Consider the following 18,597-nt stretch of genomic DNA (forward strand, 5'->3'; position numbering starts at 1 on the left):
AAAGGTTTGCCATTCAAATCTCTAGACGTAGACGCCTGACGCCCATAATGTGGTGGTGCACCATATTATGGGTGTCAGGTCTGAAAATTCCTACATGAACAGTTTCCTGGAAAGTGAATTGGTCATCCCGGGCCAGTTGAATGGCCACCAAGGTCTCCCTTTCTGACCTCCTTACACTTTTATCTTTGGGGTCATCTGAAGGCAATTGTCTATGCTGTGAAGATACGAGATGTGCAGCTTCTGAAACAACAGATGCTGGAAGCCTGTGCTAGCATTTCTTCTGCGATGTTGCTATCAGTGTGTCAGGAGTAGGAGAAGAGGGGTTCCTTGACAATTCAACACGATGGGCAGCACTTTGAACACATTTTATAAGTGGTCATAAACTTGTAAATAACTCATGAAAGAATAAGGTTATGTTAAAACCAAGTACACCATGGGAGTGGCCTAGCACTGTACATGAAAGGCTGCAGAAACTTGATGCTCTCACTTTGATCCCCTTAAAAAGGAATACAAAGGCGATTTCTGAGGCAAAAAAAAAGATTTTTATGTTTACCCTATCTGCCCAGACGACTGACCACAATTTAAGACCAAAAAGGACCTTCTGGTGAGGATCTTTCTAAAGTTGTCAGGAAAGACGCCATCCCTGCCTGCAAAGAGAGAGCGGGACCCACCATTTTGACCTTAGAACTACAGACATTCTGTGGCCTCATGCGGCGGTAGATCTAAGTACTGCAAAACACAGGAGCCAGTGTCATCAACTGAATGCTGGACTGCTCCGGACTCCCTTCTCCGTCAGAAGATCACCTCCCTCACTACACCTACTGCAGCCAGGTTCCCCCGCCAAACCCGTCATTTTGCAAGGGAAGAAGGAACCATCCTCTGGGTACAGATGGCTGCGAAGATCCACTAGGTAGCGCATCACCTCTGGTCCTGACGCCCCTCTCCCCAGAGCTACACCAAAGGAGGACCTGCAATACTCAACCGGCTGCTGGACACCCCAGGGCCGTTTCTTTTTCGTGGGGGTCCACATTCCCGACGCGTCTCCTGCTAACTTGGTCTCCGCTGCTGATGGGAAGCAAGCTGCAGAAAAAGAATCATCCTCCTGACACCGCCGACGGTGAAGGACCGGCCTCTGACATCGCATCTCCGGGCCCGGCGTCATTATAACTGTGATGCCCCAGGGTCCTGGTCATCACAGTGGCATTGCTTTCCTCACAGAAAGAGTGATGTTATGTTTGGAAGCGATGAAGGATATCTTTTATCAGGTAACCACAATACACACAACATGTTCACATTCCAGGCCACAAGGGGGAGCTTTTGTTCCAATTTACTAGGTAACTCCCCTATATACATTGTGGTTTGGAGGGAAACAGAGTTCAGAAAGTGAGAGACAGAGAAAGTGCCAGGAAGCAGACTGGACCAGTCTGAGGCAGGAAGAACGTATGAAGAGCCGTGCAGCCACGAGAAAGTGCTGCAGCTCCTGGAAAGAGACATACAGAAGGAAAAGACATTGTTCAGTGGGCGTGAATGAGAGCGAAGCACAGGGGAGTGATATCAGGGGAGACCAGCTAAGAGCAGGCTGCCTCCCTCTGATGCGCAGATAACCGGTAGCCGGATAACCAAGGTTGTAAGGAACTCTACGACTTACAGCAGAAACAGGCAGGACAGCTGAACTGCAAGTTACCTGTCTGCCTTAATACCCAGGAGACATGGTGGCACCTATAGAGCCCGGGGCGTGCTAGAGTCCCTGTTAAAAGGCTCAAGTCACCAGTCATAGGGGTTGTGCCCTATCTTATAGGGAGGACAGAGAGAACAACTGTGAGGACCATATGTGAAGCCATAGGCAGTAGGGGACTACAACACCACCGCGCTAGAGGAAGGCTTTTAACTCAACCTGATAAAGGGGACTCTAGATTCGCTTCCAAACCGGCCGGACCCTGCCTGCCCTGTGATCTGGTACCCTGGACTGTGGCTGCCTGACGTCTTCAGTAAACCAGGTAAAGAGACTGCAAACCTGTGTCCTCGTTCTTTACTGTGCCATACACCATCTTCCATCTACACACCGAGAACCCTGGGAATACACTTCACCTGTGGGAAGGTATCTGTAAAAATTCTGCTCTGTATGCCCCCTACAAGGTCATTAATAAATATGTTAAAAAGAAGAGGGCCCAATACTGACCCCTGTGGTACCCCACTGCTAACCGCGACCCAGTCCGAATGTGCTACATTAATAACCACCCTTTGTTTCCTATCCCTGAGCCAGCTCTTAACCCACATATTTTCCCCTATCCCCATTATTCTCATTTTATGTATCAACCTTTTGTGTGGCACCATATCAAAAGCTTTTCAAAAGTCCATATACACTACGTCCACTGCGTTCCCTTGGTCCGGTCCAAAACTTACCTCTTCATAGAAATTGATCAAATTTGTCTGACAGGAACGGTCACGTCCCTAGTAAACCCATGCTGATATTGGGCCATGAGGTTATTCCTCTTCAGATACTCCAGTATAGCATCCCTTAGAATGCCCTCCAGAATTTTACCCACAGTAGAGGTTAAGCTTACTGGCCTATAATTTCCGAGTTCAGTTTTTGTCCCCTTTTTGAATATTGGCACCACATTTGCTATACCCCAGTCATGTGGTACAGATCCTGTTATTTTGGAGTCTTTAAAGATTAAAATTAAAATAATGGTCTATCTATGACAGTACTTAATTCCTGCAGTACTCGGGGGTGTATCCCATCCGGGCCCAGAGATTTGTTAATTTTTGTGATTTTTAGACACCGCCGTACTTCCTGCTGGGTTAAGCAGGTGACGTTTAATGGGGAATTTTTGTTATCACTGATCATATTGTCTGCCATGGAATTTTCTTGTGTAAATACTGATGAAAAAAAGTCACTTAGCATATTGGCTTTTTCCTCATCCTCATCCACCATTTCACCCAGACTATTTTTAAGGGGGCCAACACTATCATTTTTTAGTTTCTTACTATTTACATAGTTAAAGAATATTTTGGGATTATTTTTACTCTCTCTGACAATGAGTCTCTCTGTCTCAATTTTTGCTGCCTTAATTTGCTTTTTACAGAATTTATTTAATTTTCTGTATTTATTTAATGCCTCATCACTACCTACTTCCTTTAATTCTCTAAATGCTTTCTTTTTGTCACTTATTGCGCCCCTTACAGCTCTATTTAGCCATATTGGTTTCCTCCTATTTCTAGTATGTTTATTCCCATACGGTATATACTGTGCACAGGTCCTATCCAGGATGCTAATAAACGTCTCCCATTTTCTTCGTGTATTTTTATGTCTCAGGATATCGTCCAAGTTAATTGCACCAAGATCCTCTCTCATCCGTTGGAAATTTGCCCTCCTGCAGTTTAGTGTCCTTGTAACCCCTCTATTACACATCTTATTTAAGGATACATGAAAACTTTTTCTTTTGTGATCACTATTCCCCAAGTGACCCCCAAGACTTATATTTGATATGCGGTCTGGCCTGTTGGTTAATATTAGGTCTAGCAGTGCCCCCCTTCTTGTTGGGTCCTGAACCAGTTGTGAAAGGTAATTGTCTCTCATAGTTGTCAAAAACCGATTACCTTTGCTGGAACTGCAGGTTTCTGTTCCCCAATCTATTTCAGGGTAGTTGAAGTCCCCCATAATAATGACTTCTCCTTGAGTCGCAGCTTCATCTATTTGCTTTATAAAGATATTCTCCGTTGCTTGCATTATTTTTGGAGACTTATACCTAACCCCTTTCAGTAATTTATTATTTTTCCCCCTCCCCTTATCTCCACCCACAGGGACTCTACATTTTCATTAGACTCACCTATATTATCACGCAAGATGGACTTTAAGGATGATTTTACATATAGACACACATTCTCGTTCTTTACTGTGCCATACACCATCTTCCATCTACACACCGGGAGCCCTGGGCATACACTTCACCTGTGGGAAGTTATACCATCTAGCTGCCATAACATCACCCCAGAGGACCCCTTAAAGCAGCATCGGTCCCCACTGACCAAATACCACAGGTGACGTCATACGAACATAAAGTTTATTCAATTTCCCTTTTACATGGGCACCCCGGGGCACGGACCGGGTCGCCACTGTGACATCGCCCTGAAAACAGACCCGGTGCCAGGTACCCCACGGCCCTGGCGGGCGACTCATAACCAGCGGTGAGTAAGTCTCTCTTACGGAGACCTGAGAACACCCCTGGCAACCAACAACTCCATATTTGGGGAGCCCACACAGATTCTTCTTGAGGGAAACCATTGCCGCACAAGTGACTGAGCATTACAGTACCCCTGCACCTTGGGCTACTGGAATGGGGGCCCCACCTGGCTTGGCGAAGGGCCCTTCTTAAAACATTATCTGAGAGGAAGATAACAGCTTTCCCCCCCAAAACCGCCACCATTTCCCCAGCCTTCTCTGCTAACAGTTAATCCTGCTGTCCCATACCCAACACCATTAGTCATTTAACTTTTATATTTGGAATCCAGGGAGCTTTTCTATACAACTGGATAACGAGATCTTAATTCTTAAACTGTTTAATTATAACTTTATGGTCCTACACTGACACCTAGTGGCCATATAAAAGAACAGTCATCTCAGAATATTGCAGGAACTCTTTGCCCTCAGCATTTCATTTGTCATTTTCGCTACCTTGGTAAAATTTCAGTAAAATGAAGCCCTAATAACTAGTGTTGAGCGATACCGTCCGATATTTGAAAGCATCGGTATCGGATGGTATCAGCCGATATCCGAAAAATATCGGCTATCGCCGATACCAATATCCGATACCAATACAAGTCAATGGGACATCAAGTATCGGAATGTATCCTCATGGATCCCATGGTCTGAAGGAGAGGAAACTCTCCTTCAGGCCCTGGGATCCATATTCATGTGTAAAATAAAGAATAAAAATAAAAAATATTGATATACTTACCCTCTGACGCGCCCTGGTCATCACCGCTGCAACCGCCTTGCTTTCGTTCCGAAGAATGAGCGCGTAAAGGGCCTTCGATGACGTCGCGGCTTGTGATTGGTCGCTGAGTTAAAAAAATTTTTTTTAGATGTGTAAAAAAATAAAAAAAAATTCCTAAATAAAGAAAAAAAAATATTGTTCCCATAAATACATTTCTTTATCTAAATAAAAAAAAACAATAAAAGTACACATATTTAGTATCGCCGTGTCCGTAACGGCCCGACCTATAAAACTGTCCCACTAGTTAACCCCTTCAGTGATCACCGTAAAAAAAAAAACGAGGCAAAAAACAACGCTTTATTATCATACCGCCGAACAAAAAGTGGAATAACACGCGATCAAAAAGACGGATATAAATAACCATGGTACCGCTGAAAACGTCATCTTGTCCCTGCAAAAAAACGAGCTGCCATACAGCATTATCAGCGAAAAGTAAAAAAGTTACAGTCCTCAGAATAAAGCGATGCAAAAATAATTATTTTTTCTATAAAATAGTTTTTATCGTATAAAAAGCGCCATAACATAAAAAAAGATATAAATGAGGTATTGCTGTAATCGTACTAACCCGAAATATAAAACTGCTTTATCCATTTTACCAAACGCGGAATGCCTCCCCCAAAAGAAATTCATGAATAGCTGTTTTTTGGTCATTCTGCCTCACAAAAATCGGAATAAAAAGCGATCAAAAAATGGCACGTGCCCGAAAATGTTACCAATAAAAACGTCAACTCGTCCCACAAAAAACAAGACCTCACATGACTCTGTGGACCAAAATATGGAAAAATTCTAGATCTCAAAATGTGATACCGCAAAAAATATTTTTTTTGCAATATAAAGCATGTTTTAGTGTGTGACGGCTGCCAATCATAAAAATCCGTTAGAAAACCCGCTATAAAAGAAAATCAAACCCCCCTTCATCACCCCCTTAGTTAGGGAAACATAAAAAAAATTTAAAAATGTATTTATTTCCATTTTCCCATTAGGGCTAGGGTTAGGGTTAGGGCTAGGGTTAGGGTTAGGGCTAGGGTTAGGGCTAGGGTTAGGGTTAGGGCTAGGGTTAGGGTTGGGGTTAGGGCTAGGGTTAGGGCTAGGGTTAGGGCTAGGGTTGGGGTTAGGGGTGGGGCTAGGGTTGGGGTTAGGGGTGGGGCTAGGGTTGGGGCTAGGGGCTAAAGTTAGGGTTGGGGCTAAAGTTAGGGTTGGGGCTAAAGTTAGGGTTTGGGCTAAAGTTAGGGTTGGGGCTAAAGTTAGGGTTAGGGTTACATTTACGGTTGGGATTAGGGTTAGGGGTGTGTCAGGGTTAGGGGTTTGGTTTGGGATATGGTTGGGGTTAGGGGTGTGTTGGGGTTAGGGTTTCAGTTAGAATTGGGGGTTTCCACTGCTTAGGCACATCAGGGCTCTCCAAACGCAATATGGCGTCCTATCTCAATTCCAGCCAATTCTGCAATGAAAAAGTAAAACAGTGGTCCTTCCCTTCCGAGCTCTCCCGTGCGCCCAAACAGGGGATTACCCCAACATATGGGGTATCAGCATACTCAGCACAAATTGGACAACAACTATTGGGGTCCAATATCTCTTGTTACCCTTGGGAAAATACAAATTTGGGGGTCTAAAACAACATTTTTGTGGGAAAAAAAATTATTTTCACGACTCTGCGTTACAAACTGTAGTGAAACACTTGGGGGTTCAAAGCTGTCAAAACACATCTAGATAAGTTCCTTAGGGGGTCTACTTTCCCAAATGGTGTCACTTCTGGTGGGTTTATATTGTTTAGGTGCATCAGGGGCTCTGCAAATGCAATGTGACGCCTTCAGACCAATCCATCTAAGTCTACATTCCAAATGGCGCTCCTTCCTTCCTTTCCAAGCTCTGCTATGCGCCCAAACGGTGGTTCTTCCCCACATATGGGATATTAGCCTACTCAGGAGAAATTGGACAACAACTATTGGGGTCCAATTTCTCTTGTTACCCTTGGGAAAATACAAATTTGGGGGTCTTAAAAAAACATTTGTGGGAAAAAAATTAATTTTTATTTTCACGACTCTGCGTTATAAACTGTAGTGAAACACTTGGGGGTTCAAAGCTGTCAAAACACATCTAGATAAGTTCCTTACGGGGTCTACTTTCCAAAATGGCGTCACTTCTGAGGGGTATCTACTGTTTAGGTGCATCAGGGGCTTTGCAAATGCAACGTGTCACCTGCAGACCAATCCATCTAAGTCTGCATTCCAAATGGCGCTCCATCACTTCCGAGCTCTGCCATGCGCACAAACGGTGGTTCCCCCCACATATGGGGTATCAGCATCCTCAGGACAAATTGGATAACAACTTTTGGGGTCAAATTTCTCCTGTTACCCTTGGGAAAATACAAACTGGGGGCTAAAATATAATTTTTGTGAAAATTTTTTATTTTTTTATTTTCACGGCTCTGCATTATAAACTGTACTGAAACACTTGGGGGTTCAAAGCTGTCCAAACACAGCTAGATAAGTTCCTTAGGGGGTCTACTTTCCAAAATGGTGTCACTTGTGGGGGGTTTCAATGTTTAGGCCCATCAGGGGCTCTCCAAACGTGACATGGTGTCCCATCTCAATTCCAGTCAATTTTGCATTGAAAAGTCAAATGGCGCTCCTTCCCTTCTGAGCTCTGCCATGTGCCCAAACAGTGGTTTACTCCCACATGTGGGGTATGGGCATACTCAGAACAAATGGCACAACAACTTTTGGGGTCCAATTTCTTCTCTTACCCTTGGAAAAATAAAAAATTGGGGGCGAAAAGATCATATTTGTGAAAAAATATGATTTTTTTATTTTTACGGCTCTGCATTATAAACTTCTGTGAAGCACTTGGTGGGTTAACCCTGCTGTATGGTTCTGGTCAATATGACCCGAAATGATTTTTGAGACCCTGTCGATTTTTTTATATGAGGATTTGAAACTAGTGGTATCTTGACTTCTCCTCATTTGTGGAGCTCTCTCTCTATATATATTTTTTTGTTTACTTTTTGCTACACGCTGATTGTTACACTTGTACTGTTCGGGTCAATATGACCCGATAGCATTTTATATTGTTCTACAGGTCTCTGATTATTTCTGACTGCAAAAGTTATGTTTTTTTATGTGTACTTCATCTCAAAATGGTGGTGGTTTCACTGTTATTATCAGTAAACAAGTAATTATCTAGTATTATCCATTTGCTGTTTGTGAGAGAGGAGACTGGTTGTCTATTATTCAAAGGTTGGGGGTTTCACTGTCATCAGTAATCAAGTATTTATTTAGTCAGATGCATTTTCAGTTTGTGAGAGAAGACACTGTTGTCTTATAAATTGGACACCAGTCATTTGACTTACACCCTGAAGCTAAAGGAACCGTCACACATAACGATATCATTAACGATATCGTTGCTTTTTGTGATGTAGCAACGATATCGTTAAGGAAATCGTTATGTTTGACAGTGACCAACGATCAGGCCCCTGCTGGGAGATCGTTGGTCGCTGAGGAAAGTCCAGAACTTTATTTCGTCGCTGGACTTCCCGCTGACATCGCTGGATCGGCGTGTGTGACGCCGATCCAGCGATGACTTCACTGGTAACCAGGGTAAACATCGGGTTACTAAGCACAGGGCCGCGCTTAATAACCCGATGTTTACCCTGGTTACCAGCGTAAACGTTAAAAAAACAAACACTACATACTTACCTTCAGCTGTCTGTCCCCGGCGCTGTGCTTCTCTGCACTCCTTCTGCATCCTGTGTCAGCGCTGGCCAGCCGGAAAGCACAGCGGTGACGTCACCACTCTGCTTTCCGGCTGACCGGCGCTGACAGTGCAGAGGAAAGCAGAGCGCCGGAGGACAGACATCTGAAGGTAAGTATGTAGTGTTTGTTTTTTTAACGTTTACGCTGGTAACCAGGGTAAACATCGGGTTACTAAGCGCGGCCCTGCGCTTAGTAACCTGATGTTTACCCTGGTTACCGGGGACCTCGGGATCGTTGGTCACTGGAGAGCTGTCTGTGTGACAGCTCTCCAGTGACCACACAGCGACGCTGCAGCGATCGGCATCGTTGTCGGTATCGCTGCAGCGTCGCTCAGTGTGAAGGTACCTGGGTATCTCCCAGCAGGGGCCTGATCGTTGGTCGCTGTCACACATAACGATTTCCTTAACGATATCGTTGCTACGTCACAAAAAGCAATGATATCGTTATGTGTGAAGGTACCTTAAGTCCTGTGAAACAGACACTGGAATCTGTGAGAGAGATAGCACTGAGCTGTGAATACACATCTTTACAGGTATTCTTTTTTTTTCAAAACTTGGATAAAAATGTTTCTAAAATGTCTATTGACTGACGCTGTGAATACATATCTTTGCAACTATTCTTTTCTTTTCCAAACTTAGGTAATTCTAATGAGCACAATGCACCATGACAATGCCGTAAGTGATAGAGAAGACAGAATGCCTGACATTATTTTGGATTACCAATCGGTGGCCAATGATTTTATTTTATAACATACTGGACGTTTCTGCTTACAATGCATTTGTCTTATGGAGAGAAATCGACCCAGATTGGAACCGGAATAAGCTGCATAAAAGAAGATTATTTCTTGAGAAATTGGGCAAATCCCTGGTTAGGCCATATATTGAGAGCAGAAAAGTGACCCCCAAAAGTGAAGGAGCAACAGCCATTGTAAAAAGTGTCCAGCATGCTCAAGAAAGAGACTCCACATCCACGGCCTCCACCAGCACAGCTACCAGCAGCACAGCTACCAGCAAAAAAAGGAAGAGATGTAGCTTCTGTCCATCTTCCTGTGACAATAAGACTGATCTGACATGTGCTGGATATTCAAAATATCTGTAAAGGACATGTCTTATTATTGTGTTCAGTGTAAAAACGCATGAACATGTTCAGTTTTTCTTTTTTCTTTCTAAAAAGGTTGAATTTTTTATGATTTTTCATTTGTTGATTTATAAATATTGTTTTCAAAAAGATAAATTTCATGTTTTAGTAATGTAAAGCTTCTGTTAGGTCTCGAGTTCCCGCTTCTGCACAGGGGGAATCTCGAGCCATCTCCGCTGCGGTCTCCCATTCTTATCCAGCCGCAGTGGAGTCTGCTCAGCAGGGACGTCAGTCCCAGCGTCTTGCTCAGTCTCACTCTGTACAGAGAGTTACTGCTGCTTCTTCAGCTTCTGCCATTAAAGCCAGTGCTGGTCAGCAGCGAGCGGACTTGTCTGGGACTAAGTCCTTGTCTGCACACACTGAGCATGCCCAGGGCAAGATCTCCCGTTGGAGATCGAGGGTCATGTGCTCAGGCTCTGCAGCACATTCCATTGGTCCTCTTGGCAGGTCTTGGAAGGGCAAAGTTTCTGTGGCCACTTCCTGTGCTGCAACTATATAAACTGCGCATGACCGCACGGCCATGCGCTAGTGTACAATTGTTAATGTGTGTATGTTGTGAGTGCAAGTCGTCCTTGGATACCCCTACCCTATTGAATGTCTGTTCGCGGAAGGTGTATGCTTGCTATCTAGCGCCCGACTTATCCTACAGCACGTATCACACATTACAGCGTCCAGTTGCTGTGACCGCCAGTACGGCGCCGTGCACTTCCTCTGTGCTTTCCTTACCCAAGCCTGGGTGGTTAGTGGCATTCGTCAGTGCGGCACCGCATGCACTCTTGTGCCTTAATATTGTTATTTAGTTTCCTTACACACCCAGTTGCGGTGTTGTGCCAGCAAGGGTCTTATCGGACTTCAATCCTAGTTGGGGTTGAGTTCGCTGACTTCTTGCTCGCGCTCTATGTGCGGTACCGCGGTCCTGTGACGCAACAGGATCGCTTCCTTCACGCTGGGTGAAGTTTAACCCACGTGTGTATACTTATGAGTGCCTGTTATGCTGTGCTATCAGGCAACACAGTGTGCAGTAATCAGCGCACATACAGTGATATGGCAATAACCCAAAAAACAATAGAACAAGCTCTGAGACGTGGAATCTCTGCAGACTGCAATACCTGAACCTATCCTCACACAACTAAAAGCAGCAGTGGATTGCGCCTAACACTACCTATGCAACTCGGCACTGCCTGAGGAGCTGACTAGCCTGAAGATAGAAATACAAGCCTGACTTGCCTCAGAGAAATATCCCAAAGGAATAGGCAGCCCCCCACATATAATGACTGTTAGCAAGATGAAAAGACAATACGTAGGAATGAAATAGATTCAGCAAAGTGAGGCCCGATATTCTAGACAGAGCGAGGATAGCAAAGAGAACTATGCAGTCTACAAAAAACCCTAAAGCAGAACCACGCAAAGGGGAGCAAAAAGACCCACCGTGCCGAACTAACGGCACGGCGGTGCACCCTTTGCGTCTCAGAGCTTCCAGCAAAAGAGAATAGCACAGCTGGACAGAAAAAACGGAAACAAAAACAAAGTAACACTTATCTAGCAGAGCAGCAGGCCACAGGAAAGATGCAGTAGCTCAGATCCAACACTGGAACATTGACAAGGAGCAAGGAAGACAGACTCAGGTGGAGTTAAATAGCAAGGCAGCCAACGAGCTCACCAAAACACCTGAGGGAGGAAGCCCAGAGGCTGCAATACCACTTGTGACCACAGGAGTGAATTCAGCCACAGAATTCACAACAGTACCCCCCCCTTGAGGAGGGGTCACTGAACCCTCACCAGAACCCCCAGGCCGACCAGGATGAGCCACATGAAAGGCACGAACAAGATCTGGGGCATGGACATCAGAGGCAAAAACCCAGGAATTATCCTCCTGAGCATAACCCTTCCATTTGACCAGATACTGGAGTTTCCGTCTAGAGACACGAGAATCCAAAATTTTCTCCACAATATACTCCAATTCCCCCTCCACCAAAACAGGGGCAGGAGGCTCCACAGATGGAACCATAGGTGCCACGTATCTTCTCAACAACGACCTATGGAATACATTATGTATGGAAAAGGAGTCTGGGAGGGTCAGACGAAAAGACACCGGATTGAGAATCTCAGAAATCCTATACGGACCAATAAAACGAGGTTTAAATTTAGGAGAGGAAACCTTTATAGAAATATGACGAGAAGATAACCAAACCAGATCCCCAACACGAAGTCGGGGACCCACACGGCGTCTACGATTAGCGAAAAGCTGAGCCTTCTCCTGGGACAAGGTCAAATTGTCCACTACCTGAGTCCAGATCTGCTGCAACCTGTCCACCACAGAATCCACACCAGGACAGTCCGAAGACTCAACCTGTCCTGAAGAGAAACGAGGATGGAACCCAGAATTGCAGAAAAATGGAGAGACCAAGGTAGCCGAGCTGGCCCGATTATTAAGGGCGAACTCAGCCAACGGCAAAAATGACACCCAATCATCCTGGTCAGCAGAAACAAAACATCTCAGATATGTTTCCAAGGTCTGATTGGTTCGTTCGGTCTGGCCATTAGTCTGAGGATGGAAGGCCGAGGAAAAAGATAGGTCAATGCCCATCCTACCACAAAAGGCTCGCCAGACTCTCGAGACAAACTGGGAACCTCTGTCAGAAACAATATTCTCAGGAATGCCATGCAAACGAACCACATGCTGGAAGAACAAAGGCACCAAATCAGAGGAGGAAGGCAATTTAACCAAGGGCACCAGATGGACCATTTTAGAAAAGCGATCACAGACCACCCAAATGACCGACATCTTTTGAGAAACGGGAAGGTCAGAAATGAAATCCATCGAAATATGTGTCCAAGGCCTCTTCGGGACCGGCAAGGGCAAAAGCAACCCACTGGCACGTGAACAGCAGGGCTTAGCCCTAGCACAAATCCCACAGGACTGCACAAAAGCACGCACATCCCGTGACAGAGATGGCCACCAGAAGGATCTAGCCACTAACTCTCTGGTACCAAAGATTCCTGGATGACCAGCCAGCACTGAACAATGAAGTTCAGAGATAACTTTACTAGTCCACCTATCAGGGACGAACAGTTTCTCGGCCGGACAACGATCAGGTTTATTAGCCTGAAATTTCTGCAACACTCTCCGCAAATCAGGAGAGATGGCAGACACAATGACTCCTTCCTTGAGGATACTCGCCGGCTCAGATAACCCCGGAGAGTCGGGCACAAAACTCCTAGACAGAGCATCCGCCTTCACATTTTTAGAGCCCGGAAGGTACGAAATCACAAAATCAAAACGAGCAAAAAATAACGACCAACGGGCCTGTCTAGGATTCAAGTGCTTGGCAGACTCGAGATAAGTAAGATTCTTATGATCAGTCAATACCACCACGCGATGCTTAGCTCCCTCAAGCCAATGACGCCACTCCTCGAATGCCCACTTCATGGCCAGCAACTCTCGGTTGCCCACATCATAATTACGCTCAGCAGCAGAAAATTTCCTGGAAAAGAAAGCACATGGTTTCAACACTGAGCAACCAGAACCTCTCTGTGACAAAACCGCCCCTGCTCCAATCTCAGAAGCATCAACCTCGACCTGGAACGGAAGAGAAACATCTGGTTGACACAACACAGGGGCACAGCAAAAACGACGCTTCAACTCCTGAAAAGCTTCCACGGCAGCAGAAGACCAATTAACCAAATCAGCACCCTTCTTGGTCAAATCGGTCAATGGTCTGGCAATGCTAGAAAAATTACAGATGAAGCGACGATAAAAATTAGCAATGCCCAGGAATTTCTGCAGACTTTTCAGAGATGTCGGCTGAGTCCAATCCTGGATGGCCTGGACCTTAATCGGATCCATCTCGATAGTAGAAGGGGAAAAGATGAACCCCAAAAATGAAACTTTCTGCACACCGAAGAGACACTTTGATCCCTTCATGAACAAGGAATTAGCACGCAGTACCTGGAAAACCATTCTGACTTGCTTCACATGAGACTCCCAATCATCAGAGAAGATCAAAATGTCATCCAAGTAAACAATCAGGAATTTATCCAGATACTCACGGAAAATGTCATGCATAAAAGACTGAAAAACAGATGGAGCATTGGCAAGTCCGAACAGCATCACCAGATACTCAAAATGACCCTCGGGCGTATTAAATGCCGTTTTCCCTTCATCTCCCTGCCTGATTCTCACCAGATTATACGCACCACGAAGATCAATCTTAGTAAACCAACTAGCCCCCTTAATCCGAGCAAACAAGTCAGATATCAATGGCAAGGGATACTGAAACTTAACAGTGATCTTATTAAGAAGGCGGTAATCAATACACGGTCTTAGCGAACCATCCTTTTTGGCTACAAAAAAGAACCCTGCTCCCAATGGTGATGACGATGGGCGAATATGTCCCTTCTCCAGGGATTCTTTCACATAACTGCGCATAGCGGTGTGTTCAGGCACGGACAAATTAAATAAACGACCCTTAGGGAATTTACTACCAGGAATCAAATTGATAGCACAATCACAATTCCTATGCGGAGGTAGGGCATCAGACTTGGGCTCTTCAAATACATCCTGAAAGTCAGACAAGAACTCTGGGATGTCAGAAGGAATGGATGACGAAATAGACAAAAATGGAACATCACCATGTACTCCCTGACAACCCCAGCTGGTTACCGACATAGAGTTCCAATCTAATACTGGATTATGGGTTTGTAGCCATGGCAACCCCAACACGACCACATCATGCAGATTATGCAGTACCAGAAAGCGAATAACTTCCTGATGTGCAGGAGCCATGCACATGGTCAGCTGGGCCCAGTACTGAGGCTTATTCTTGGCCAAAGGTGTAGCATCAATTCCTCTCAACGGAATAGGACACCGCAAAGGCTCCAAGAAAAATCCACAACGTTTAGCATAATCCAAATCCATCAGATTCAGGGCAGCGCCTGAATCCACAAACGCCATGACAGAATACGATGACAAAGAGCATATCAAGGTAATGGACAGAAGGAATTTGGACTGTAAAGTACCAATGACGGCAGAGCTATCGAACCGCCTAGTGCGCTTAGGACAATTAGAAATAGCATGAGTGGAATCACCACAGTAGAAACACAGCCTGTTCAGACGTCTGTGTTCTTGCCGTTCAACTTTAGTCATAGTCCTGTCGCACTGCATAGGCTCAGATTTACTCTCAGACAATACCGCCAGATGGTGCACAGATTTACGCTCGCGCAAGCGACGACCGATCTGAATGGCCAAGGACATAGACTCATTCAAACCAGCAGGCATAGGAAATCCCACCATGACATCCTTAAGAGCTTCAGAGAGACCCTTTCTGAACCAAGCCGCCAGTGCAGATTCATTCCACAGAGTGAGTACTGACCACTTCCTAAATTTCTGACAATATACTTCTACATCATCCTGACCCTGGCATAAAGCCAGCAAATTTTTCTCAGCCTGATCCACTGAATTAGGCTCATCGTAAAGCAATCCAAGCGCCTGGAAAAACGCATCAACATTACTCAATGCAGGGTCTCCTGGCGCAAGAGAAAACGCCCAGACCTGTGGGTCGCAGCGCAAAAAAGAAATAATAATCAAAACCTGTTGAATAGGATTACCAGAAGAATGAGGTTTCAAGGCCAGAAATAGCTTACAATTATTTTTGAAGCTCAGGAACTTAGTTCTGTCACCAAAAAACAAATCAGGAATAGGAATTCTTGGTTCTAGCATAGATTTCTGATCAATTGTATCTTGAATCTTTTGTACATTTATAACGAGATTATCCATTGAGGAGCACAGAGCCTGAATATCCATGTCCACAGCTGTGTCCTGAAGCACTCTAATGTCTAGGGGAAAAAAAAAAAAAAACTGAAGACAGAGCTGAGGAAAAAAAAATGATGTCAGGACTTCTTTTTTCCCTCTATTGAGAATCATTGGTTTGGCTCCTTGTACTGTTATGCTGTGCTATCAGGCAACACAGTGTGCAGTAATCAGCGCACATACAGTGATATGGCAATAACCCAAAAAACAATAGAACAAGCTCTGAGACGTGGAATCTCTGCAGACTGCAATACCTGAACCTATCCTCACACAACTAAAAGCAGCAGTGGATTGCGCCTAACACTACCTATGCAACTCGGCACTGCCTGAGGAGCTGACTAGCCTGAAGATAGAAATACAAGCCTGACTTGCCTCAGAGAAATATCCCAAAGGAATAGGCAGCCCCCCACATATAATGACTGTTAGCAAGATGAAAAGACAAAACGTAGGAATGAAATAGATTCAGCAAAGTGAGGCCCGATATTCTAGACAGAGCGAGGATAGCAAAGAGAACTATGCAGTCTACAAAAAACCCTAAAGCAGAACCACGCAAAGGGGAGCAAAAAGACCCACCGTGCCAAACTAACGGCACGGCGGTGCACCCTTTGCGTCTCAGAGCTTCCAGCAAAAGAGAATAGCACAGCTGGACAGAAAAAACGGAAACAAAAACAAAGTAACACTTATCTAGCAGAGCAGCAGGCCACAGGAAAGATGCAGTAGCTCAGATCCAACACTGGAACATTGACAAGGAGCAAGGAAGACAGACTCAGGTGGAGTTAAATAGCAAGGCAGCCAACGAGCTCACCAAAACACCTGAGGGAGGAAGCCCAGAGGCTGCAATACCACTTGTGACCACAGGAGTGAATTCAGCCACAGAATTCACAACAAGTGCCGCCATATAGTCCATCATTACTTGGCAGCAGGTTCCATCTCTGCACGGTGGACCCCGGGCTGCGAACGCACAATACTCTATCTGTCTTATTATTTGGTGCGTTCCGCTAGCCCTAACATTACACTAGCGCCAGGAACTGGCTTGTAATGACGGACAAACAGCAATCCTTGCGGTATATCCAGCAGCTGGAGGGTAGGTTGGCGGCTCTTGAGAGCGCAACCTCAGCTGTGGATGTTACCGCAGTTGCTGTACAGGCTGCTAGCGTGGCTGCAGCAACCCTGTCCATTGCCACCCCTGCTCTGACATTTTCTCGCCTCCCACTGCCAGAAAAATTTTCTGGTGATAGCAAATTTTGTAGGGGATTTGTGAGTCAGTGCTCTATTCACCTCGAGCTCCTGGCTGCACGTTTTCCCACAGAGCGGGCTAAGGTGGGATTTATAGTGTCTCTCTTGTCGGACAGGGCGTTGGAATGGGCTACGCCGCTGTGGGAGCGTGGCGATCATGTGGTGCAGAGTGCTCCGCTGTTTCTGAGCACTCTGAAACAGGTCTTATTAGGACCTCAAGTCACCCATGATACTGCGCTCCAACTGCTGGCATTAACTCAGGGTGAGTCCTTGGTCAGTCATTTTGCCGTCCAATTCCGCACTTTAGCTTCTGAGCTGGATTGGTCGGATAAAGCTCTTATCCCCATATTTTGGAGGGGCCTGGCTGACCACGTTAAGGACGCTCTGGCCACTAGGGAGGTTCCTGCCACACTGGAGGAGTTAATAACTGTCTCCACTCGAATTGACCTCCGTTTTAACGAGCAGAGGTTAGAGCGAGCCCAGTGTAGGCAGAGGTTTCGGCTGGCTCCTACCTTCGCCAAACCTCTGGAATCTCCGGTCCTGGTTCCTGAGTCACATGAGGCCAGGGAAGTGTCACAAGCGGGATCTAAGTCCCGGACCGCTTGTGCACTCAAGGTCTGTCATGTTTGCCAGCAGTCAGGACATCTAGCCACCAGATGTTCTCAGCGGTCGAGGAAACGTCAGCGTCTAGTGGTAGTAGGTGGAGGTACACTAGACACGGCGACGTTTGCCTCTAAATTGTCCTTTAAGGGGACAATTACTATAGGCTCATTCTCCCACTCGGTAGAGCTCTGCGTGGATTCTGGGGTGGAGGGCAATTTTATGTCTTCTGCCTTCGCCCAACGTCACGCAATACCCCTGGTTATGCTAGCTCAACCAGTAACGGTACGAGTGGTGAATGGGTCGACACTGCCCTCACAGATAACACACCAGACCATCCCTTTTACTCTGTCCATGTCGCCATCTCATCAGGAGATTATATCTCTGCTCGTCATTCCTGAGGGAATTGATGAGGTCCTGTTGGGAATACCTTGGCTACGGTACCACTCTCCTCATATCGAGTGGTCCTCTGGCAGAATCCTGGGATGGGGCGAATCTTGTGGGGGTAGGTGTCAGAGGGAGTGCGTTCAGGTTGCTACTACAGAGGTACCCGCAGATCTTTCCTCTCTCCCCAAGCAGTATTGGTCTTATGCAGACGTGTTCTCCAAAAAGGCGGCGGAGATACTTCTGCCCCATCGCCCCTATGACTGTCCTATTGATCTCTTGCCTGGTGCTGAGCCTCCCCGGGGTCGAGTCTATCCGCTATCTCTCCCGGAGACGGAGGCAATGTCACAGTACATCCAGGAAAATCTGGCAAGAGGATTCATTAGGAAGTCAGTGTCACCTGCTGGGGCAGGGTTCTTCTTCGTGCAGAAGAAGAATGGGGAATTGCGTCCATGCATAGACTACAGGGGTCTTAATGCCATCACCGTTAAAAATAAGTATCCTTTGCCCTTGATATCTGAGCTCTTCGATAGGCTTCGGGGAGCAAGGGTATTTACTAAACTAGATCTGCGGGGTGCTTACAACCTGATTCGCATCCGTGAGGGGGACGAATGGAAGACGGCTTTTAACACCAGGGATGGGCACTATGAATATCTGGTGATGCCCTTCGGGCTCTGTAATGCCC

The sequence above is a fragment of the Ranitomeya imitator genome, chromosome 6 (genome assembly GCF_032444005.1).
Source record: "Ranitomeya imitator isolate aRanImi1 chromosome 6, aRanImi1.pri, whole genome shotgun sequence".
Taxonomy (NCBI): domain Eukaryota; kingdom Metazoa; phylum Chordata; class Amphibia; order Anura; family Dendrobatidae; genus Ranitomeya; species Ranitomeya imitator.